This window comes from Oncorhynchus mykiss, chromosome 21 (genome assembly GCF_013265735.2).
Source record: "Oncorhynchus mykiss isolate Arlee chromosome 21, USDA_OmykA_1.1, whole genome shotgun sequence".
In the NCBI taxonomy this organism is placed as follows: domain Eukaryota; kingdom Metazoa; phylum Chordata; class Actinopteri; order Salmoniformes; family Salmonidae; genus Oncorhynchus; species Oncorhynchus mykiss.
The window spans coordinates 61,902,907-61,929,304 of record NC_048585.1 but is presented as its reverse complement, the minus strand read 5'-3'; positions in this window follow the sequence as shown (position 1 = coordinate 61,929,304).

The window sequence follows — 26,398 nt, the reverse complement described above, 5'->3', positions numbered from 1 at the left end:
TAAATAGTAGTACTATATAGTAGTAATATATAGTAATAATATATAGTAGTAATATATAGTAGTAATAAATAGTAGTAATATATAGTAGTAATATAAAGTAGTAATATATAGTAGTAATATGTAGTCGTAATATAAAGTAGTAATATATAGTAGTACTATATAGTAGTAATATATAGTAGTAATATATAGTAGCAATATATAGTAGTAATATATAGTAGTATCAAATAGTAGTACTATATAGTAGTAATATATAGTAGTAATATATAGTAGTAATATATAGTAGTATTATATAGTAGTAATATATAGTAGTATCATATAGTAGTAATATATAGTAGTAATATATAGTAGTAATATAAAGTAGTATCATATGTAGTAATATATAGTAGTAATATATAGTAGTAATATATAGTAGTATCAAATAGTAGTACTATATAGTAGTAATATATAGTAGTAATATATAGTAGTAATATATAGTAGTGTCATATAGTAGTAATATATAGTAGTAATATATAGTAGTAATATAAAGTAGTAATATATAGTAGTAATAAATAGTAGTACTATATAGTAGTAATATATAGTAGTAATATATAGTAGTAATATATAGTAGTAATAAATAGTAGTAATATATAGTAGTAATATATAGTAGTAATATATAGTAGTAATATATAGTAGTATCAAATAGTAGTACTATATAGTAGTAATATATAGTAGTAATATAAAGTAGAAATATATAGTAGTAATATACAGTAGTAATATAAAGTAGTATCATATAGTAGTAATATATAGTAGTAATATATAGTAGTAATATAAAGTAGTAATATATAGTAGTAATATATAGTAGTATCAAATAGTAGTACTATATAGTAGTAATATATAGTAGTAATATATAGTAGTAATATATAGTAGTATCATATAGTAGTAATATATAGTAGTAATATATAGTAGTAATATAAAGTAGTATCATATAGTAGTAATATATAGTAGTAATATGAAGTAGTAATATATAGTAGTATCAAATAGTAGTACTATATAGTAGTAATATATAGTAGTAATATATAGTAGTAATATATAGTAGTAATATATAGTAGTATCAAATAGTAGTACTATATAGTAGTAATATATAGTAGTAATATATAGTAGTAATATATAGTAGTGTCATATAGTAGTAATATATAGTAGTAATATATAGTAGTAATATAAAGTAGTAATATATAGTAGTAATAAATAGTAGTACTATATAGTAGTAATATATAGTAGTAATATATAGTAGTAATATATAGTAGTAATAAATAGTAGTAATATATAGTAGTAATATATAGTAGTAATATATAGTAGTAATATATAGTAGTATCAAATAGTAGTACTATATAGTAGTAATATATAGTAGTAATATAAAGTAGTAATATATAGTAGTAATATACAGTAGTAATATAAAGTAGTATCATATAGTAGTAATATATAGTAGTAATATATAGTAGTAATATAAAGTAGTAATATATAGTAGTAATATATAGTAGTATCAAATAGTAGTACTATATAGTAGTAATATATAGTAGTAATATATAGTAGTAATATATAGTAGTATCATATAGTAGTAATATATAGTAGTAATATATAGTAGTAATATAAAGTAGTATCATATAGTAGTAATATATAGTAGTAATATGAAGTAGTAATATATAGTAGTATCAAATAGTAGTACTATATAGTAGTAATATATAGTAGTAATATATAGTAGTAATATATAGTAGTAATATATAGTAGTATCAAATAGTAGTACTATATAGTAGTAATATATAGTAGTAATATATAGTAGTAATATATAGTAGTAATATATAGTAGTATCAAATAGTAGTACTATATAGTAGTAATATATAGTAGTAATATATAGCAGTAATATATAGTAGTAATAAATAGTAGTAATATATAGTAGTAATATATAGTAGTAATATATAGTAGTATCAAATAGTAGTACTATATAGTAGTAATATATAGTAGTAATATATAGTAGTAATATATAGTAGTATCATATAGTAGTAATATATAGTAGTAATATATAGTAGTAATATAAAGTAGTATCATATAGTAGTAATATATAGTAGTAATATGAAGTAGTAATATATAGTAGTATCAAATAGTAGTACTATATAGTAGTAATATATAGTAGTAATATATAGTAGTAATATATAGTAGTAATATATAGTAGTATCAAATAGTAGTACTATATAGTAGTAATATATAGTAGTAATATATAGTAGTAATATATAGTAGTAATATATAGTAGTATCAAATAGTAGTACTATATAGTAGTAATATATAGTAGTAATATATAGTAGTAATATATAGTAGTAATATATAGTAGTATCAAATAGTAGTACTATAGAGTAGTAATATATAGTAGTAATAAATAGTAGTAATATATAGTAGTAATATATAGTAGTAATATATAGTAGTATCAAATAGTAGTACTATATAGTAGTAATATATAGTAGTAATATAAAGCAGTAATATATAGTAGTAATATACAGTAGTAATATAAAGTAGTATCATATAGTAGTAATATATAGTAGTAATATATAGTAGTAATATAAAGTAGTAATATATAGTAGTAATATATAGTAGAAATAAATAGTAGTAATATATAGTAGTAATATATAGTAGTAATAAATAGTAGTACTATATAGTAGTAATATATAGTACTAATATATAGTAGTAATATATAGTAGTAATAAATAGTAGTAATATAAAGTAGTAATAAATAGTAGTACTATATAGTAGTAATATATAGTAGTAATATATAGTAGTAATATATAGTAGTAATATATAGTAGTAATATAAAGTAGTAATATATAGTAGTAATAAATGGTAGTACTATATAGTAGTAATATATAGTAATAATATATAGTAGTAATATATAGTAGTAATAAATAGTAGTAATATATAGTAGTAATATAAAGTAGTAATATATAGTAGTAATATGTAGTCGTAATATAAAGTAGTAATATATAGTAGTACTATATAGTAGTAATATATAGTATTAATATATAGTAGAAATAAATAGTAGTAATATATAGTAGTAATATATAGTAGTAATAAATAGTAGTACTATATAGTAGTAATATATAGTACTAATATATAGTAGTAATATATAGTAGTAATAAATAGTAGTAATATAAAGTAGTAATATATAGTAGTAATAAATAGTAGTACTATATAGTAGTAATATATAGTAGTAATATATAGTAGTAATATATAGTAGTAATATATAGTAGTAATATAAAGTAGTAATATATAGTAGTAATAAATAGTAGTACTATATAGTAGTAATATATAGTAATAATATATAGTAGTAATATATAGTAGTAATAAATAGTAGTAATATATAGTAGTAATATAAAGTAGTAATATATAGTAGTAATATGTAGTCGTAATATAAAGTAGTAATATATAGTAGTACTATATAGTAGTAATATATAGTAGTAATATATAGTAGCAATATATAGTAGTAATATATAGTAGTATCAAATAGTAGTACTATATAGTAGTAATATATAGTAGTAATATATAGTAGTAATATATAGTAGTATTATATAGTAGTAATATATAGTAGTATCATATAGTAGTAATATATAGTAGTAATATATAGTAGTAATATAAAGTAGTATCATATGTAGTAATATATAGTAGTAATATATAGTAGTAATATATAGTAGTATCAAATAGTAGTACTATATAGTAGTAATATATAGTAGTAATATATAGTAGTAATATATAGTAGTGTCATATAGTAGTAATATATAGTAGTAATATATAGTAGTAATATAAAGTAGTAATATATAGTAGTAATAAATAGTAGTACTATATAGTAGTAATATATAGTAGTAATATATAGTAGTAATATATAGTAGTAATAAATAGTAGTAATATATAGTAGTAATATATAGTAGTAATATATAGTAGTATCAAATAGTAGTACTATATAGTAGTAATATATAGTAGTAATATAAAGTAGTAATATATAGTAGTAATATACAGTAGTAATATAAAGTAGTATCATATAGTAGTAATATATAGTAGTAATATATAGTAGTAATATAAAGTAGTAATATATAGTAGTAATATATAGTAGTATCAAATAGTAGTACTATATAGTAGTAATATATAGTAGTAATATATAGTAGTAATATATAGTAGTATCATATAGTAGTAATATATAGTAGTAATATATAGTAGTAATATAAAGTAGTATCATATAGTAGTAATATATAGTAGTAATATGAAGTAGTAATATATAGTAGTATCAAATAGTAGTACTATATAGTAGTAATATATAGTAGTAATATATAGTAGTAATATATAGTAGTAATATATAGTAGTATCAAATAGTAGTACTATATAGTAGTAATATATAGTAGTAATATATAGTAGTAATATATAGTAGTATCAAATAGTAGTACTATATAGTAGTAATATATAGTAGTAATATATAGCAGTAATATATAGTAGTAATAAATAGTAGTAATATATAGTAGTAATATATAGTAGTAATATATAGTAGTATCAAATAGTAGTACTATATAGTAGTAATATATAGTAGTAATAAATAGTAGTAATATATAGTAGTAATATATAGTAGTAATATATAGTAGTAATATATAGTAGTATCAAATAGTAGTACTATATAGTAGTAATATATAGTAGTAATATAAAGTAGTAATATATAGTAGTAATATACAGTAGTAATATAAAGTAGTATCATATAGTAGTAATATATAGTAGTAATATATAGTAGTAATATAAAGTAGTAATATATAGTAGTAATATATAGTAGTATCAAATAGTAGTACTATATAGTAGTAATATATAGTAGTAATATATAGTAGTATCATATAGTAGTAATATATAGTAGTAATATAAAGTAGTATCATATAGTAGTAATATATAGTAGTAATATGAAGTAGTAATATATAGTAGTATCAAATAGTAGTACTATATAGTAGTAATATATAGTAGTAATATATAGTAGTAATATATAGTAGTAATATATAGTAGTAATATATAGTAGTATCAAATAGTAGTACTATATAGTAGTAATATATAGTAGTAATATATAGTAGTAATATATAGTAGTGTCATATAGTAGTAATATATAGTAGTAATATAAAGTAGTAATATATAGTAGTAATAAATAGTAGTACTATATAGTAGTAATATATAGTAGTAATATATAGTAGTAATATATAGTAGTAATAAATAGTAGTAATATATAGTAGTAATATATAGTAGTAATATATAGTAGTAATATATAGTAGTATCAAATAGTAGTACTATATAGTAGTAATATATAGTAGTAATATAAAGTAGTAATATATAGTAGTAATATACAGTAGTAATATAAAGTAGTATCATATAGTAGTAATATATAGTAGTAATATATAGTAGTAATATAAAGTAGTAATATATAGTAGTATCAAATAGTAGTACTATATAGTAGTAATATATAGTAGTAATATATAGTAGTAATATATAGTAGTATCATATAGTAGTAATATATAGTAGTAATATATAGTAGTAATATAAAGTAGTATCATATAGTAGTAATATATAGTAGTAATATGAAGTAGTAATATATAGTAGTATCAAATAGTAGTACTATATAGTAGTAATATATAGTAGTAATATATAGTAGTAATATATAGTAGTAATATATAGTAGTATCAAATAGTAGTACTATATAGTAGTAATATATAGTAGTAATATATAGTAGTAATATATAGTAGTAATATATAGTAGTAATATATAGTAGTATCAAATAGTAGTACTATATAGTAGTAATATATAGTAGTAATATATAGTAGTAATATATAGTAGTAATAAATAGTAGTAATATATAGTAGTAATATATAGTAGTAATATATAGTAGTAATATATAGTAGTATCAAATAGTAGTACTATATAGTAGTAATATATAGTAGTAATATAAAGTAGTAATATATAGTAGTAATATACAGTAGTAATATAAAGTAGTATCATATAGTAGTAATATATAGTAGTAATATATAGTAGTAATATAAAGTAGTAATATATAGTAGTAATATATAGTAGTATCAAATAGTAGTACTATATAGTAGTAATATATAGTAGTAATATATAGTAGTAATATATAGTAGTATCATATAGTAGTAATATATAGTAGTAATATATAGTAGTAATATAAAGTAGTATCATATAGTAGTAATATATAGTAGTAATATAAAGTAGTAATATATAGTAGTATCAAATAGTAGTACTATATAGTAGTAATATATAGTAGTAATATATAGTAGTAATATATAGTAGTAATATATAGTAGTATCAAATAGTAGTACTATATAGTAGTAATATATAGTAGTAATATATAGTAGTAATATATAGTAGTAATATATAGTAGTATCAAATAGTAGTACTATATAGTAGTAATATATAGTAGTAATATATAGTAGTAATATATAGTAGTATCATATAGTAGTAATATATAGTAGTAATATATAGTAGTAATATAAAGTAGTAATATATAGTAGTATTATATAGTAGTACTATATAGTAGTAATATAAAGTAGTAATATATAGTAGTAATATAAAGTAGTAATATATAGTAGTAATATATAGCAGTAATATATAGTAGTAATATAAAGTAGTAATATATAGTAGTAATAAATAGGAGTACTATATAGTAGTAATATATAGTATTAATATATAGTAGTAATAAATAGTAGTAATATATAGTAGTAATATATAGTAGTAATAAATAGTAGTAATATAAAGTAGTAATATATAGTAGTAATAAATAGTAGTAATATATAGTAGTAATATATAGTAGTAATATATAGTAGTAATATATAGTAGTAATATATAGTAGTAATATAAAGTAGTAATATATAGTAGTAATAAATAGTAGTACTATATAGTAGTAATATATAGTAATAATATATAGTAGTAATATATAGTAGTAATAAATAGTAGTAATATATAGTAGTAATATAAATTAGTAATATATAGTAGTAATATGTAGTCGTAATATAAAGTAGTAATATATAGTAGTACTATATAGTAGTAATATATAGTAGTAATATATAGTAGAAATAAATAGTAGTAATATATAGTAGTAATATATAGTAGTAATAAATAGTAGTACTATATAGTAGTAATATATAGTACTAATATATAGTAGTAATATATAGTAGTAATAAATAGTAGTAATATAAAGTAGTAATATATAGTAGTAATAAATAGTAGTACTATATAGTAGTAATATATAGTAGTAATATATAGTAGTAATATATAGTAGTAATATATAGTAGTAATATAAAGTAGTAATATATAGTAGTAATAAATGGTAGTACTATATAGTAGTAATATATAGTAATAATATATAGTAGTAATATATAGTAGTAATAAATAGTAGTAATATATAGTAGTAATATAAAGTAGTAATATATAGTAGTAATATGTAGTCGTAATATAAAGTAGTAATATATAGTAGTACTATATAGTAGTAATATATAGTATTAATATATAGTAGAAATAAATAGTAGTAATATATAGTAGTAATATATAGTAGTAATAAATAGTAGTACTATATAGTAGTAATATATAGTACTAATATATAGTAGTAATATATAGTAGTAATAAATAGTAGTAATATAAAGTAGTAATATATAGTAGTAATAAATAGTAGTACTATATAGTAGTAATATATAGTAGTAATATATAGTAGTAATATATAGTAGTAATATATAGTAGTAATATAAAGTAGTAATATATAGTAGTAATAAATAGTAGTACTATATAGTAGTAATATATAGTAATAATATATAGTAGTAATATATAGTAGTAATAAATAGTAGTAATATATAGTAGTAATATAAAGTAGTAATATATAGTAGTAATATGTAGTCGTAATATAAAGTAGTAATATATAGTAGTACTATATAGTAGTAATATATAGTAGTAATATATAGTAGCAATATATAGTAGTAATATATAGTAGTATCAAATAGTAGTACTATATAGTAGTAATATATAGTAGTAATATATAGTAGTAATATATAGTAGTAATATAAAGTAGTAATATATAGTAGTAATAAATAGTAGTACTATATAGTAGTAATATATAGTAGTAATATATAGTAGTAATATATAGTAGTAATAAATAGTAGTAATATATAGTAGTAATATATAGTAGTAATATATAGTAGTAATATATAGTAGTATCAAATAGTAGTACTATATAGTAGTAATATATAGTAGTAATATAAAGTAGTAATATATAGTAGTAATATACAGTAGTAATATAAAGTAGTATCATATAGTAGTAATATATAGTAGTAATATATAGTAGTAATATAAAGTAGTAATATATAGTAGTAATATATAGTAGTATCAAATAGTAGTACTATATAGTAGTAATATATAGTAGTAATATATAGTAGTAATATATAGTAGTAATATATAGTAGTAATATATAGTAGTATCAAATAGTAGTACTATATAGTAGTAATATATAGTAGTAATATATAGCAGTAATATATAGTAGTAATAAATAGTAGTAATATATAGTAGTAATATATAGTAGTAATATATAGTAGTATCAAATAGTAGTACTATATAGTAGTAATATATAGTAGTAATAAATAGTAGTAATATATAGTAGTAATATATAGTAGTAATATATAGTAGTAATATATAGTAGTATCAAATAGTAGTACTATATAGTAGTAATATATAGTAGTAATATAAAGTAGTAATATATAGTAGTAATATACAGTAGTAATATAAAGTAGTATCATATAGTAGTAATATATAGTAGTAATATATAGTAGTAATATAAAGTAGTAATATATAGTAGTAATATATAGTAGTATCAAATAGTAGTACTATATAGTAGTAATATATAGTAGTAATATATAGTAGTATCATATAGTAGTAATATATAGTAGTAATATATAGTAGTAATATAAAGTAGTATCATATAGTAGTAATATATAGTAGTAATATGAAGTAGTAATATATAGTAGTATCAAATAGTAGTACTATATAGTAGTAATATATAGTAGTAATATATAGTAGTAATATATAGTAGTAATATATAGTAGTATCAAATAGTAGTACTATATAGTAGTAATATATAGTAGTAATATATAGTAGTAATATATAGTAGTAATATATAGTAGTATCAAATAGTAGTACTATATAGTAGTAATATATAGTAGTAATATATAGTAGTAATATATAGTAGTAATATATAGTAGTAATATATAGTAGTAATATATAGTAGTATCAAATAGTAGTACTATATAGTAGTAATATATAGTAGTACTATAAAGTAGTAATATATAGTAGTAATATACAGTAGTAATATAAAGTAGTATCATATAGTAGTAATATATAGTAGTAATATATAGTAGTAATATAAAGTAGTAATATATAGTAGTAATATATAGTAGTATCAAATAGTAGTACTATATAGTAGTAATATATAGTAGTAATATATAGTAGTAATATATAGTAGTATCATATAGTAGTAATATATAGTAGTAATATATAGTAGTAATATAAAGTAGTATCATATAGTAGTAATATATAGTAGTAATATAAAGTAGTAATATATAGTAGTATCAAATAGTAGTACTATATAGTAGTAATATATAGTAGTAATATATAGTAGTAATATATAGTAGTAATATATAGTAGTATCAAATAGTAGTACTATATAGTAGTAATATATAGTAGTAATATATAGTAGTAATATATAGTAGTAATATATAGTAGTATCAAATAGTAGTACTATATAGTAGTAATATATAGTAGTAATATATAGTAGTAATATATAGTAGTATCATATAGTAGTAATATATAGTAGTAATATATAGTAGTAATATAAAGTAGTAATATATAGTAGTATTATATAGTAGTACTATATAGTAGTAATATAAAGTAGTAATATATAGTAGTAATATATAGTAGTAATATAAAGTAGTAATATATAGTAGTAATATATAGTAGTATCAAATAGTAGTACTATATAGTAGTAATATATAGTAGTAATATATAGTAGTAATATATAGTAGTAATATATAGTAGTATCAAATAGTAGTACTATATAGTAGTAATATATAGTAGTAATATATAGTAGTAATATATAGTAGTATCAAATAGTAGTACTATATAGTAGTAATATATAGTAGTAATATATAGTAGTAATATATAGTAGTAATATATAGTAGTAATATATAGTAGTAATATATAGTAGTATCAAATAGTAGTACTATATAGTAGTAATATATAGTAGTAATATAAAGTAGTAATATATAGTAGTAATATACAGTAGTAATATAAAGTAGTATCATATAGTAGTAATATATAGTAGTAATATATAGTAGTAATATAAAGTAGTAATATATAGTAGTAATATATAGTAGTATCAAATAGTAGTACTATATAGTAGTAATATATAGTAGTAATATATAGTAGTAATATATAGTAGTATCATATAGTAGTAATATATAGTAGTAATATATAGTAGTAATATAAAGTAGTATCATATAGTAGTAATATATAGTAGTAATATAAAGTAGTAATATATAGTAGTATCAAATAGTAGTACTATATAGTAGTAATATATAGTAGTAATATATAGTAGTAATATATAGTAGTAATATATAGTAGTATCAAATAGTAGTACTATATAGTAGTAATATATAGTAGTAATATATAGTAGTAATATATAGTAGTAATATATAGTAGTATCAAATAGTAGTACTATATAGTAGTAATATATAGTAGTAATATATAGTAGTAATATATAGTAGTATCATATAGTAGTAATATATAGTAGTAATATATAGTAGTAATATAAAGTAGTAATATATAGTAGTATTATATAGTAGTACTATATAGTAGTAATATAAAGTAGTAATATATAGTAGTAATATATAGTAGTAATATAAAGTAGTAATATATAGTAGTAATATATAGTAGTAATATATAGTAGTAATATAAAGTAGTAATATATAGTAGTAATAAATAGGAGTACTATATAGTAGTAATATATAGTATTAATATATAGTAGTAATAAATAGTAGTAATATATAGTAGTAATATATAGTAGTAATAAATAGTAGTAATATCAAGTAGTAATATATAGTAGTAATAAATAGTAGTACTATATAGTAGTAATATATAGTAGTAATATATAGTAGTAATATATAGTAGTAATATATAGTAGTAATATAAAGTAGTAATATATAGTAGTAATAAATAGTAGTACTATATAGTAGTAATATATAGTAATAATATATAGTAGTAATATATAGTAGTAATAAATAGTAGTAATATATAGTAGTAATATAAATTAGTAATATATAGTAGTAATATGTAGTCGTAATATAAAGTAGTAATATATAGTAGTACTATATAGTAGTAATATATAGTAGTAATATATAGTAGTAATATAAAGTAGTAATATAAAGTAGTAATATATAGTAGTAATATATAGTAGTAATATATAGTAGTAATATAAAGTAGTAATATATAGTAGTAATATATAGTAGTAATATAAAGTAGTATCATATAGTAGTACTATATAGTAGTAATATATAGTAGTAATATATAGTGGTAATATAAAGTAGTAATATATAGTAGTAATAAATAGTAGTAATATATAGTAGTAATATGTAGTAGTAATATAAAGTAGTAATATATAGTAGTCATAAATAGTAGTACTATATAGTAGTAATATATAGTAGTAATATAAAGTAGTAATATATAGTAGTAATATATAGTAGTAATATAAAGTTTTAATATAAAGTAGTATCATATAGTAGTATCAAATAGTAGTACTATATAGTAGTAATATATAGCAGTATCATATAGCAGTATCCTATATCCTATACGTTGTCTCAGTGTTGTAGATGGCTGTTGGTACGTTGTCACAGTGTTGTAGATGGCTGTTGGTACGTTGTCTCAGTGTTGTAGATGGCTGTTGGTACGTTGTCTCAGTGTTGTAGATAGCTGTTGGTACGTTGTCACAGTGTTGTAGATGGCTGTTGGTACGTTGTCTCAGTGTTGTAGATGGCTGTTGGTACGTTGTCTCAGTGTTGTAGATGGCTGTTGGTACGTTGTCTCAGTGTTGTAGATGGCTGTTGGTACGTTGTCTCAGTGTTGTAGATGGCTGTTGGTACGTTGTCTCAGTGTTGTAGATAGCTGTTGGTACGTTGTCACAGTGTTGTAGATGGCTGTTGGTACGTTGTCTCAGTGTTGTAGATGGCTGTTGGTACGTTGTCTCAGTGTTGTAGATGGCTGTTGGTACGTTGTCTCAGTGTTGTAGATGGCTGTTGGTACGTTGTCTCAGTGTTGTAGATGGCTGTTGGTACGTTGTCTCAGTGTTGTAGATGGCTGTTGGTACGTTGTCTCAGTGTTGTAGATGGCTGTTGGTACGTTGTCACAGTGTTGTAGATGGCTGTTGGTACGTTGTCACAGTGTTGTAGATGGCTGTTGGTACGTTGTCTCAGTGTTGTAGATGGCTGTCGGTACGTTGTCTCAGTGTTGTAGATGGCTGTTGGTACGTTGTCTCAGTGTTGTAGATGGCTGTTGGCATGTTGTGGCGCGGCGTCTGGCCTTTCAATCACCTACCTTAATGACACTGGTGCTGATACAGCAACGAGAGAGAGAGAGAGAGAGAGAGAGAGAGAGAGAGAGAGAGAGAGAGAGAGAGAGAGAGAGAGAGAGAGAAAGAGAGAGAGAGCTATAAATGTATACTCAGAACCAAAAAACCCAGTACAACAGAGTTCTGACCTTTTAGCAGTAGTAATCAGCTGAATGTATTGAATTGTCCAATTAAACACGGTAGTCATTAATCATCTAGGCTGACTTCTAAATTACACCATATTCCTTTTGTAGTGCCCTACTTTGGACCAGGGCCCATAGTAGGCCAAATGCCATTTGGGACAGAGCTGTCTGCAGTCATACTGGCTCTGCTACAAATGCTCCTTATTGTTCACACACACACACACACAGACAGACACAGACACAGACAGACACAGACACACAGACAGACACAGACACACAGACACAGACACACACACAGACAGACACAGACACAGACACACACAGACACAGACACACACACAGACAGACACAGACAGACACACACACACACAGACAGACACAGACACACACAGGCAGACACAGACAGACACACACACAGACAGACACAGACACAGACACAGACAGACACACAGACAGACACAGACAGACACAGACACAGACACAGACACACACAGACAGACACAGACAGACACACACACACAGACAGACACAGACACACACAGACACAGACAGACACAGACACAGACACACACAGACACAGACACACACACAGACAGACACAGACACAGACACACACAGACACAGACACACAGACAGACACAGACAGACACACACAGACAGACACACACACAGACAGACACAGACACAGACACAGACACACACAGACACAGACACAGACACAGACAGACACAGACAGACACACACACACAGACAGACACAGACACAGACACACACAGACACAGACACACACAGACACAGACACACACACAGACAGACACAGACAGACACACACAGACACAGACACACACACAGACACAGACAGACACACACACACACACACAGACACACACACACAGACAGACACACACAGACAGACACACACACAGACAGACACACACACACAGACACAGACAGACACACACACACAGACACACACAGACACACACACGCACACAAAGACAGACACACACACACACACACACAGACACAGACACACACACAGACAGACACACACACACAGACACAGACAGACACACACACACAGACACACACAGACACACACACACAGACACAGACAGACACAGACACAGACACACACACAGAGAGACACCTGATAGATTCATTACTCCTAGACTTGAAGCGAGTAGTTTCCATGGCTGGTCGGAGGTATGGAGAGAGGTGCTGGCAACGTCGAGGAGTTTCCATGGCTGGTCGGAGGTATGGAGAGAGGTGCTGGCAACGTCGAGGAGTTTCCCCTAGAAAGTATGCCCATTCCTGGGGAAACCTGGCATTGGCACAGCCTCCTCCCTTCTGGAGCCTGGAGAGTGCCAACAGGTGAGCAACCATCGGAGTTGTGCGCCAAATGACACCCTAGTCCCTATATGGGCCCTGATCAGAAGTAGTGCACTAGATAGGGGATAGGGAGCGTTTTGAGATGCTCCCTATCCCCTTAAACCCCCCTAACTCACCATGTGGATAGCATTGCTCCATTCTCTTAGAAGTAAATCAGTTTTGCAGTCTTTCCCATACCTGGATTCTATCTTCCTGATTCTTAAAAAAAAAAAAAAAATAGAACTGCAGGAAGAATGCTGTTGGATTCCGTCTGAGTTCTAGAATGTGATTGATCTGGAAGTGGAATCTCTTGTCTGACTGTCAGAAATTAATAATTGATTCCTCTACATTTCAATAACAAAATACTGAACTGAGGCATTGTTAGGGAGAGAGAGACGGACAGAGACAGAGAGAGAGAGAGACAGAGAGAGAGAGACAGAGAGAGAGAGAGACAGAGAGAGAGAGAGAGAGAGAGACAGAGAGAGACAGAGAGAGAGAGAGAGAGAGAGAGAGAGAGATAGAGATAGAGAGAGAGACAGAGAGAGACAGAGAGAGAGAGAGAGAGAGATAGAGACAGAGAGAGAGACAGAGAGAGACAGAGAGAGAGAGAGACAGAGAGAGAGAGAGAGAGGCAGAGAGAGAGAGAGAGACAGCGCTACTGTTAGAAATATGGTACTATACAGTGGGGTAAAAAAGTATTTAGTCAGCCACCAATTGTGCAAGTTCTCCCACTTAAAGAGATGAGAGAGGCCTGTAATTCACTTAAACTATGACAGACAAAATTAGAGAAAAAAAATCCAGAAAATCACATTGTAGGATTTTTAATGAATTTATTTGCAAATTATGGTGGAAAATAAGTATTTGGTCAATAACAAAAATGTATCTCAATACTTTGTTATAAGCCCTTTGTTGGCAATGACAGAGGTCAAACATTTTCTGTAAGTCTTCACAAGGTTTTCACACACTGTTGCTGGTATTTTGGCACATTTTTCAACAGAATCAGAGGAATGAATACACGCAAACACAGTTCACTTTCATAGCAGCCACATACAAACGGCGTGATCCCTTTGATCGTTGTATCAGCTGTCTGTGACCAGGCATAAAAACCTTTCCAAGCCAAACCTTCATATCATAACCGTTAACCGTTACACACAGCTTAGATCAGTGTCACCATATTAATGTCATAGTCAACATACTGTAGCTACTAGAACGAATGCGTTAGTAAAAACTCGCTACAATCATGCAGAACAGTTTAGTAGTTACACCGGCAGATCCCGGTGGCAATACATTAATACAACCAAAAGCTGACTTGGAAGAGTTCCAGTGTTGGATAGCTATAGCCAGCTAGCTAACATAGCATCCCTCTCTGTTTGAGTAGGCTAAAGTAGCTAGCTAACATAGCATCCCTCTCTGTTTGAGTAGGCTAAAGTAGCTAGCTAACATAGCATCCCTCTCTGTTTGAGCCTAGTGTTTGAGTAGGCTAAACTAGCTAGCTGTATTCGTTAAGTACGTGAAAGTGAATATATCTTTTTTTACAACAAAATATAGCTACCTCTCTCTCTCTCTCTCTCTCTTTCTTTATATTTGAAAAAAATGAATTTGTAGAAAACTATTGTCTTTCTCTCTCTTTGAGTCAACTACCTACTCATCACATTTTATGCACTGCAGTGCTAGCTAGCTGTAGCTTATGCTTTCAGTACTAGATTAATTTTCTGATCCTTTGATTGGGTGGACCACACATCAATTCATAATTACTGTGTAAGTCTATGGAAGTGGGTGAGAACCACGAGCCTCCTAGGTTTTTGTATTGAAGTCAATGTACCCAGAGGAAGACAGGAGCTAGCAGAGGGAGAGGGAGGGGTAGAAGACAAGAGGAAGGGGTAGAAGACAAGAGGGAGGGGTAGAAGACAAGAAGGAGGGGGAGGGGTAGAAGACAAGAGGGAGGGGAGGGGTAGAAGACAAGAGGGAGGGGTAGAAGACAAGAAGGAGGGGAGGGGTAGAAGACAAGAGGGAGGGGTAGAAGACAAGAGGGAGGGGAGGGGTAGAAGACAAGAGGGAGGGGAGGGGTAGAAGACAAGAGGGAGGGGAGGGGTAGAAGACAAGAGGGAGGGGTAGAAGACAAGAGGGAGGGGAGGGGTAGAAGACAAGAGGGAGGGGTGGGGTAGAAGACAAGAGGGAGGGGTAGAAGACAAGAGGAAGAGGTAGAAGACAAGAGGGAGGGGGAGGGGTAGAAGACAAGAGGGAGGGGAGGGGTAGAAGACAAGAAGGAGGGGAGGGGTAGAAGACAAGAGGGAGGGGGAGGGGTAGAAGACAAGAAGGAGGGGAGGGGTAGAAGACAAGAGGGAGGGATAGAAGACAAGAAGGAGGGGTAGAAGACAAGAAGGAGGGGTAGAAGACAAGAAGGAGGGATAGAAGACAAGAGGGAGGGGTAGAAGACAAGAAGGAGGGGTAGAAGACAAGAAGGAGGGGTAGAAGACAAGGAGGGGTAGAAGACAAGAAGGAGGGATAGAAGACAAGAGGGAGGGGAGGGATAGAAGACAAGAGGGAGGGGTAGAAGACAAGAAGGAGGGGTAGAAGACAAGAAGGAGGGGTAGAAGACAAGGAGGGGTAGAAGACAAGAAGGAGGGATAGAAGACAAGAGGGAGGGGTAGAAGACAAGAGGGAGGGGGAGGGGTAGAAGACAAGAGGGAGGGGTAGAAGACAAGAGGGAGGGGAGGGATAGAAGACAAGAGGGAGGGGTAGAAGACAAGAAGGAGGGGTAGAAGACAAGAAGGAGGGATAGAAGACAAGAGGGAGGGGTAGAAGACAAGAGGGAGGGGGAGGGGTAGAAAACAACAGGGAGGGGAGGGATAGAAGACAAGAGGGAGGGGAGGGGTAGAAGACAAGAGAGAGGGGTAGAAGACGAGGGAGGGGGAGGCGTAGAAGACCAGAGGGAGGGGTAGAAGACAAGAGGGAGGGGTAGAAGACAAGAGGGAGGGGCTATCAAAAGACCACTAATCAGCGTTTTATGTCTGGAGGTCAGATATGAAGCCAGATGTAATGAGTGACCACCAGCTGTTTAGATGATGTCACATTAAACTGAGTTTAAATAACAAATGTGATGAGTTTTTGTGTCAGAAACCTTTAGAAGGCTGAGGGGGAGAAGGGGCCTGAGTCACGCTAGGTTTTGATGCACACACGCTCAGACTTGTTTATCTATCCTCGTGGGGGACCTAAAATGTATTTCCATTCAAAATGCTATTTTCCATAACCGCTAACCCTAAACCTTTAGACTAACCGCAACCCCTAACCCTAACGCCTGACCCATAACCCTGAACCTAACCCCTAAACCTAACGCCTGACCCATAACCCTGAACCTAACCCCTAAACCTAACGCCTGACCCATAACCCTAATTGTAACCCTGAACCTAACCCTAACGCCTGACCCATAACCCTGAACCTAACCCCTAACCCTAACGCCTGACCCATAACCCTGAACCTAACCCCTAACCCTAACGCCTGACTCATAACCCTGAACCTAACCCCTAAACCTAACGCCTGACCCATAACCCTGAACCTAACCCCTAAACCTAATGCCTGACCCATAACCCTGAACCTAACCCCTAACCCTAACGCCTGACCCATAACCCTGAACCTAACCCCTAACCCTAACGCCTGACCCATAACCCTGAACCTAACCCCTAAACCTAACGCCTGACCCATAACCCTGAACCTAACCCCTAACCCTAAATCCTGACCCATAACCCTGAACCTAACCCCTAAACCTAACGCCTGACCCATAACCCTGAACCTAACCCCTAAACCTAATGCCTGACCCATAACCCTAATTGTAACTCTGAACCTAACCCCTAACCCATAACCCTAATTGTAACTCTGAACCTAACCCTAAACCTAACTCCTGACCCATAACCCTGAACCTAACCCCTAAACCTAACGCCTGACCCATAACCCTGAACCTAACCCCTAAACCTAACGCCTGACCCATAACCCTGAACCTAACCCCTAAACCTAACGCCTGACCCATAACCCTGAACCTAACCCCTAACCCTAACGCCTGACCCATAACCCTGAACCTAACCCCTAAACCTAACGCCTGACCCATAACCCTGAACCTAACCCCTAACCCTAAATCCTGACCCATAACCCTGAACCTAACCCCTAAACCTAACGCCTGACCCATAACCCTGAACCTAACCCCTAAACCTAATGCCTGACCCATAACCCTAATTGTAACTCTGAACCTAACCCCTAACCCATAACCCTAATTGTAACTCTGAACCTAACCCTAAACCTAACTCCTGACCCATAACCCTGAACCTAACCCCTAAACCTAACGCCTGACCCATAACCCTGAACCTAACCCCTAAACCTAACGCCTGACCCATAACCCTGAACCTAACCCCTAAACCTAACGCCTGACCCATAACCCTGAACCTAACCCCTAACCCTAACGCCCCCCCCTCCCTCCCTCATTCCCCTCCCTCCCACCCTCCACCTCATCTTGTGGTTCTCTCTATTCAGTCTCTTCTCATCCCTCTCACATTCTATTGTTCTCCCATTCTTTCTGATAATCACTGTCCTTCTCTCTCCATCTGCCTCTCTCTCTCCCTCTGTCTCCCCTCCCTCCCTCCCTCCCTCCTTCCTTCCTTCCTTCCTTCCTTCCTTCCTTCCTTCCTTCCTTCCTTCCTTCCTTCCTTCCTTCCTTCCTTCCTTCCCTCCCTCCCTCCCTCCCTCCCTCCTTCCTTCCTCCCTTCCTTCCTTCCTTCCTTCCCTCCCTCCTTCCTTCCTTCCTTCCTTCCCTCCCTCCCTAGTCCCGTATTTCAGCCCCTTTCCAGGTGTCTTTTTAACAAAAAGGTCAATTTCTCAGCAAGACGCATCAATCAATTGCAGAATGTCTCTTTGTGGCGTTTTGTAAGAGAATTTGAATTCTATTAGGCCCATAAAAAATGGACACAAAGGAGGGTTGCATGAAAAAAAGAGATCCCCGATGTCACAGTATATTTACCACTCTGTGTGTGTGTTATGTGTCTGTGTCTGTGTGTGTGTTTATGTGTCTGTGTCTGTGTGTGTGTGTCTGTGTGTGTGTTTATGTGTCTGTGTGTGTGTTTATGTGTCTGTGTGTGTGTTTATGTGTCTGTGTGTCTGTGTGTGTGTATGTGTGTTTAAGCGTCTGTGTGTGTGTGTGTGTGTGTGTGTGTTGGTGTGTGTCCTCGTAAGCACCAAGTAGATGTGTCATTTTCCTCCAAAGTATGATCTCTTCAGATCTACTGTCAACAAGACGGTTTGACCAATTTGACTTCAGATTCCCCAACGTTTTGTTTTTCCCAAAGTGACACCCTCCCTCCCTCCCTCCCTCCCCCTCCCATTTTGTTTTTCCCATAGTGACATTTGATGGTGTTTTTGCTGCAGCTGCAACCCAGGATGTTGACGTTGGCGCGACTGGTTAAGTTTCGGGGAAATAATTCAAAATGGTTAAGTTAAGAGTTAAGGGTGAAAACACTTTTACAGTCTTTGGTTTGACTCAGCGGGGGTCCAAACTTACAACCTCGCTGCGGACACTCGAACCACAAGGCCACTGAAATGTGATCAATACACACATTTCTCTGCAGGATGGTGAACTCAGTGTAATATATTGTTACATCTAAATTACCCTTTTTTCTCAGTATTACAAATAGATAAATGCTAATTAGCTTTCTTTTAGTCTGTCCTCTCCCCTTTCTCTGTCCTCCCAACGACCTCTCTGCACCTGCTTTGCCTTTTTAATGTTTTCCTCCCTCCGTCGATCTCCCTTCTATAAACGTACCAGCTTTCAGTTTTCCAAACAGCCGCAGAACGGACGGTGCTCCTCATGCGTTTTCCCGTTTTTGGCCCCTCGCCGCTCTTAACAAGTAGTCTCTTCTGATTGGTGCAGAGAGCTCTCAAGGAGATAATAGAGGGCCAGTCCAATGGGAGGGGTAATAGGGATAGGTCAGAGGGGAAACGAGTCACTCACCCACCAGCTTTCATACCATCTGTTATCCAACGAAGGTGAGCGGGTCTCACTAGTTACTACCGCCACAAAGTCAGAAGGCCCGCCTACTCGACCAATCAGGCGAGAGGGAGTGTGATGACGCGTATGTAGTGCTCAGAGAAATAACCTTTTGCGGTTAAACTCCCATGTAGCGAATTTTAAAAAACAACAAGTTAAATGTGTTTCCATGTCATTTTTCATTTTTCAACTCTTTCTGATGGTTTTCTCACAAAACATGTTTGCGTTACATAGCGAGCGTGGTCACTCTGGTATTGGCAAGTGTGCTCGAGGCAACAGGCATATCTGCGCACTGTCTCGTTGTGCACAAATAACCTACACGATTACATTATTATTATGGACAAACGGCAGCCAAGCATCGATTATCCTGTCACCAGAATAACACCTTCGATATTTATTGGGAAGGAGCATCGAGTTTATCACCTTAATGTATCTAATCTGTAGTCTAATAAACTGCATGCTTTCCTGATCAGTCGTAGTGGGGAGAACCACACAACATGTCATCGCCTCACTCCAAAATGTACTTCGAAATTATTGTTATTATATCAATATTTGCGCATACAAGCGTTTCCACCGACATATATCTCGCATAAGCTAATTCATTTTATTGACACAAAAAGATCCCGTGTCGCGTATCTTGAGCATCTGGCAGCAGGTAGTGAATCAAACCACACCCACTGCGCGCGCACCTTATCGCAAAACTATGTGGAGACATGGGATCAGGGGATGACAATGCTCTGTTGTAATCATTTTATTTTTTACTTGGTTGATTTTCTGTGTTATGAAAAGAAAATGTGTCTCCTTGAACGCAAACATATAGGGGAAATACACAAAAAAAAAACGTTATACCGAATCAGTGACCGAATCAGTGGATTCAGAGGAAATAGTTCTTACTGGACTTTCAAAAAAGAGACCCCTTCCCACCTTCTCGGCTGTGCATGTCTCTAAACAGACAACAGCATCAGTAAGTGTCCCGCACGAGTGATGACTGCTCACCTCAAACACTTGGAAGAGCACTTTGGGAACCGACTTCCTAAACCGTTTGACTGTGATTCTGGCTCAGTTGACATGCTGGTAAGTGAAATGGAACAGCTGATTGAGCTGTCATGTGACCAAATTAATTCAGGGGCCAAATTAATTCAGGGGCCACTACTGAGGAGTTTAGGTTGATGACTCAAAAGGGAAAATACCAATGGGCGCTGAACATTAATGCCGCATTCAAAACATTTGGGAACTCGGGAAATCTCTGACTTCCGACTTCAGCGCATTCAAGACAACTGAGAACGGATCCTCTCAACAGTATTGTGAAGCTCCTGCAGCTAAATATAAACAGTACTGGCACACCAACATGAATACCCGGAAACAATTTCAGTCCAAGTCAAGAACGGGTGAGGGCGGTGAATTTCTCCTTACACTGTAAAGAGGTCTGGGTGTTATTATTAAAAGTTTTGCCATCTTCCATAGCTTGAAGACCATGTTTTCGTAGAGAGACGGAAAAATGGTATTAAAAAAATACCAAGAAGGTGGACTTCATGGCTATGTTAAATAACAAATAAATACATGACTATAGTAATGACAAATAAAGTAACAGGGTTGAAGTTTTTTTTCTTCTTCATCTCATAGCTGCAATATGTCACTTTTTTTGGGTGACCTGGCCCTTTAAATAGAAATGTGTGTTATAGATCTGTCAGGAAGTAGCTCTCTCATTCTCATTGAAAGCTAGTCTAAGAAGTGGTACATCTGTTCTATGTGCCCTATTTCTATGCTTCCCTTCTGGTTTCATTTTTTTTTTGCTTTACTTTCGGGTTTTGTACACCAGCTTGAAACAGCTGAAAATACTATATTTTTGGTTATGAAAAACATATTTCACGAAGGGAAGCATAGAAATAGGGCACATAGAACAGATGTTGGTTTAGATGGTACAACAATTCTCTACACTATACTTGTTTGTTTTGTCACAAACTGAAAATAGGTGAAATATTAGAATTCTAGCAACAAGTACAAAAAATGCCTGCATAGTGCAATTTAAAATCAGCCAATAAATACATTTTAAAAAATCTGTGAAAGTGTAGATTTTTACGAGTGGATTCTGACTTTGTGTGTAACTGGGTGAGTGACTGGTTGCCGGGAAGTCAGGCGCAAGAGAGCAGAGATGGGTGAGAACAGGAGGACTTTAATATCCACCCTGGCCCAAAGGAACAGGAGAGCAGAGATGGGTGATAACAGGAGAACTTTAATATCCACCCTGGCCCAAAGGTACAGGATAACTTTAATATCCACCCTGGCCCAAAGGCACAGGAGAGCAGAGATGGGTGATAACAGGAGAACTTTAATATCCACCCTGGCCCAAAGGCACAGGAGAGCAGAGATGGGTGATAACAGCTTTAATATCCACCCTGGCCCAAAGGCACAGGAGAGCAGAGATGGGTGATAACAGCTTTAATATCCACCATGGCCCAAAGGCACAGGCGAGCAGAGATGGGTGATAACAGCTTTAATATACACCCTGGCCCAAAGGAACAGGCCAGGCAGCACAAAGCACAACCACGGTAACATGAACTGGATTAAACGAAACAAACAAACCTGGGTTTGAAACAAACCTAGCGCAAGCCAGCCTGTAGCATAACGCCCTACACAAAGAACAGTTCCACACACAGACATGGGGGGAAACAGAGGGTAATATACATTTAGTCTGATGAGGGAATGTGAACCAGGTGTGCGGGAAAACAAGACAAAACAAATGGAAAATGAAAGGTGGAGCGCCGATGGCTAGAAGACCGATGGCGTCGACCGCCGAACGCCGCCCAAACAAGGAGAGGGACCGACTTCGGCGGAAGTCGTGACATTGTGACTGTCATGACACTCCCTCATCTGATTGGTATTTTGGTATTTACTAGGATCCCCATTGGCCGCTGCCAAAGCGTCAGCTACTCTTCCTGGGGTCCACATGAAACCTGGCATGATACATAGTACAGAACATTATTAATCGGGGACTGAAATACATACATTTAAAATGTCACACATAGCCTACATACCTGTGCATAAACACAATATCTAGGTCTAATACCACAGGGGGCTGTTGAGGGGAGGACGGCTCATAATACTGGCTGGAACAGAGCGAACGTAATGGCGTCAAACACCATGGAAACCATGGAAACCACGTGTTTGATGTATTAGATACCATTCCACTAATTTCGCTCCAGACATTACCACGCGCCAGTCGTCCCTAATTAAGGTGCCACCAACCTCCTGTGTCTAACAGTGTCAAACGTTTGGACTGGCATTGTACATAGCACAGTGAAATATACACTACAACATTTATAAAACGGCTGTTTATTAACAGTCCTCTTTGTGCAGTAAGGTGTTCTTTAATAAGGTTTTATTGCTAGCTTGAGTTACCTGGGTTACCAGAGAGTTCCATGTAGTCATGTTACCTGGGTTACCAGAGAGTTGCATGTAGTCATGTTACCTGGGTTAACAGAGAGTTGCATGTAGTCATGTTACCTGGGCTACCAGAGAGTTCCATTTAGTCATGTTACCTGGGTTACCAGAGAGTTCCATGTAGTCATGTTACCTGGGTTACCAAAGAGTTCCATGTAGTCATGTTACCTGGGTTACCAGAGAGTTCCATGTAGCCATGTTACCTGGGCTACCAGAGAGTTCCATGTAGTCATGTTACCTGGGTTACCAGAGAGTTCCATGTAGTCATGTTACCTGGGTTACCAGAGAGTTCCATGTAGTCATGTTAACCGGGTTACCAGAGAGTTCCATGTAGTCATGTTAACCGGGTTACCAGAGAGTTCCATGTAGTCATGTTACCTGGGTTACCAGAGAGTTCCATGTAGTCATGTTACCTGGGCTACCAGAGAGTTCCATGTAGTCATGTTACCTGGGCTACCAGAGAGTTCCATTTTGCCATGGCTCTATTTAATACTGTGTGTTTCCCAGCCTCTGCTCTGGACCTGGGGACTGTGAAGAGAACCTCTGGTTGCATGTCTTGTGCTGTACTGATGAGTGTCCGAACTGTGTGCCAAATGCTTAAATAGACAGTTCGGTACCTTCAACACACCAATACCTTGCACAAAGAGTTACCCCGCACTTTGACTCTGTACTGGTACCCCCTGTATATAGCCTCCACATTGACTCTGTACCGTAATACCTTGTATATAGCCTCCACATTGACTCTGTACCGGTACCCCTTGTATATAGCCTCCACATTGACTCTGTACCGGTACCCCCTGTATATAGCCTCCACATTGACTCTGTACCGGTACCCCCTGTATATAGCCTCCACATTGACTCTGTACCGTAACCCCCTGTATATAGCCTCCACATTGACTCTGTACCGTAACACACTGTATATAGCCTCCACATTGACTCTGTACCGGTACCCCCTGTATATAGCCAGCATTTCACATATTCAGAATTTCACTGTGAGGTCTACTACACCTGTTGTATTCAGCATTCCACTGTAAGGTCTACTACACCTGTTGTATTCAGCATTTCACTGTAAGGTCTACTACACCTGTTGTATTCAGCATTTCACTGTGAGGTCTACTACACCTGTTGTATTCAGCATTTCACTGTAAGGTCTACTACACCTGTTGTATTCAGCATTTCACTGTAAGGTCTACTACACCTGTTGTATTCAGCATTTCACTGTGAGGTCTACTACACCTGTTGTATTCAGCATTTCACTGTAAGGTCTACTACAACTGTTGTATTCAGCATTTCACTGTAAGGTCTACTACACCTGTTTTATTCAGCATTTCACTGTGAGGTCTACTACACCTGTTGTATTCAGCATTTCACTGTAAGGTCTACTACACCTGTTGTATTCAGCATTTCACTGTAAGGTCTACTACACCTGTTGTATTCAGCATTTCACTGTAAGGTCTACTACACCTGTTGTATTCAGCATTTCACTGTAAGGTCTACTACACCTGTTTTATTCAGCATTTCACTGTGAGGTCTACTACACCTGTTGTATTCAACATTTCACAGTAAGGTCTACTACACCTGTTGTATTCAGCATTTCACTGTAAGGTCTACTACACCTGTTGTATACATTATTTCACTGTAAGGTCTACTACACCTGTTGTATTCAGCATTTCATTGTAAGGTCTGCTACACCTGTTGTATTCAGCATTTCACTGTAAGGTTTACTACACCTGTTGTATTCAGCATTTCACTGTAAGGTCTACTACACCTGTTGTATTCAGCATTTCACTGTAAGGTCTACTACACCTGTTGTATTCAGCATTTCACTGTAAGGTCTACTACACCTGTTGTATTCAGCATTTCACAGTAAGGTCTACTACACCTGTTGTATTCAGCATTTCACTGTAAGGTCTACTACACCTGTTGTATTCGGCATTTCACTGTAAGGTCTACTACACCTGTTGTATTCAGCATTTCACTGTGAGGTCTACTACACCTGTTGTATTCAGCATTTCACTGTAAGGTCTACTACACCTGTTGTATTCAGCATTTCACTGTGAGGTCTACTACACCTGTTGTATTCAGCATTTCACTGTAAGGTCTACTACACCTGTTGTATTCAGCATTTCACTGTAAGGTCTACTACACCTGTTGTATTCAGCATTTCACTGTGATGTCTACTACACCTGTTGTATTCAGCATTTCACTGTAAGGTCTACTACACCTGTTGTATTCAGCATTTCACTGTGAGGTCTACTACACCTGTTGTATTCAGCATTTCACTGTGAGGTCTACTACACCTGTTGTATTCAGCATTTCACTGTAAGGTCTACTACACCTGTTGTATTCAGCATTTCACTGTAAGGTCTACTACACCTGTTGTATTCAGCATTTCACAGTAAGGTCTACTACACCTGTTGTATTCAGCATTTCACTGTAAGGTCTACTACACCTGTTGTATTCGGCATTTCACTGTAAGGTCTACTACACCTGTTGTATTCAGCATTTCACTGTGAGGTCTACTACACCTGTTGTATTCAGCATTTCACTGTAAGGTCTACTACACCTGTTGTATTCAGCATTTCACTGTGAGGTCTACTACACCTGTTGTATTCAGCATTTCACTGTAAGGTCTACTACACCTGTTGTATTCAGCATTTCACTGTAAGGTCTACTACACCTGTTGTATTCAGCATTTCACTGTGATGTCTACTACACCTGTTGTATTCA